Source organism: Clupea harengus, chromosome 21, assembly GCF_900700415.2.
Source record: "Clupea harengus chromosome 21, Ch_v2.0.2, whole genome shotgun sequence".
Taxonomy (NCBI): Eukaryota; Metazoa; Chordata; class Actinopteri; order Clupeiformes; family Clupeidae; genus Clupea; species Clupea harengus.
In genome coordinates this window covers 23,019,284-23,020,978 of record NC_045172.1, presented here as the reverse complement: position 1 = coordinate 23,020,978, position 1,695 = coordinate 23,019,284, and positions in this window count along the sequence as shown.

Here is a 1,695-nt window from a genome sequence, read left to right as displayed (position 1 = left end):
GAGCAGCAGATTTCAGTCAGTGACGAGTAGGTAAAATGACTCCACTGGCTCTTAAGCAGTCTTGAGTACACGTACACTCGTACACACACACACACACACACACACACACACACACACACACACACACACACACACACAGGCTTTGATCTGGTTGTGTCGGCGGTCTTCACTGGAGTTTAATTAAGTGAGTCTGCTAATGTGGTTGGAGGCATTTTGTGGTCCAGACTCGGTAGTTCTCAGAGCAGCACAACAACTGCACATAACGACACCACACACACACACACACACACACACACACACACACACACACACACACACACACACACACAGCAGAAGAGCGGGTGTGGAGTTTTTAGTGGTGCTGTCTACTGCTGGGAAGCTAACAGGAAGGCTCCACGTCGACTCCGGTGGCGTGGTGTGTGCGTGTCTTAGTGTGTGTGTGTGTGTGTGTGTGTGTGTGCCCGTGTGTTAGTGTGTGTGTGTGTGTGTGTGTATGTATATGTGTGTGTGTGTGTGTGTGTGTGTGTGTGATCTTGTGTGCGCTACTCTGGGCGTAAACATGTTTTACGGGTGCTTTTAAAGGCCCTGAGGTCTGAGGCGGGGACTCTCTCCCTCCCCCCCCCCGTCCCCATAACGACCACGGCAGCATGGGTGGGGCACTGACGAGGGGGGGGGGTTACGTTCCAACACCTCCCGTCTGGGGTGACGTTCTAACGTTCTAAAGTTTCACGTCTGGGGTGACGTTCCAACGCCTCACGTCTGGGGTGACGTTCTAACGCCTCACTCTAACTTCCTGTTAGCTTCCATTCATCTGTGTGTGTGTGTGTGTGTGTGTGCGCGCCTCACTCTAATGTTTCACGTCTGGGGTGACGTTCCAGCGCTGGATGAGACTCTAGTGGTTGACTGGTTTGTAACCTAGTTCTAGTTCCTTAAAGCAGCAATAGGTAGTTCTGTTCCAGAACTAGAAAGCTAACTACCTAAAAGGCATGCAAAAACCTTGCAAACACCACCAACAGCCCAGTTGGCACTGATAGAAGCTTCTAACACTCTAACTGGTGTCTTTTGCCAGTGTAGCGGGCAATGCCATGCTGTGAAAGCTTTTCTTCCAGTTTTGTTCGGAAGAAGGTGCATATCTGTCCTTCACATTACCATATGCTATTAAAATAAATAAAACCATACCTCAAAAAGGTGTCAAATTGTTGCATAGTGCTGCTTTGACCAAATGAGTGCATTCTTCAGAGAACGATATTAAAACAAAAATAAGGTTCTCACAGGCAAACCAATAGCTGGCAAATCCCCCCCCCCCCCCCCCCCCCCCCCCCCCCACACACACACACACACACAGAGAGGCCTAGAGATACACACTCACAGATCTACCTTACGTGCATGAAGGTTAAAACACAGGAGCCAGGTTCTGACCGCCAAACAACCAGCTAACATGACAAAAGCACAGAACAGTTCTCTACACACAAACTCAAGAGTTCTACAGAAGAGATCTCACAGGGTTCCAAATCATTTCCGCCAATTCAATTCTCCACAGTGTCGTTTCTTGTCCTTAATGTCTAAGCAAGCCTCCACGACTAGATGTCTCTCCTCTCTAGGGTACCAACATGCCAACAATCACACACGACAGCCTCCTGACATCTTCAGGTCGTCATGCCAACAGAACACACACACACGACAGCCTCCTGACAT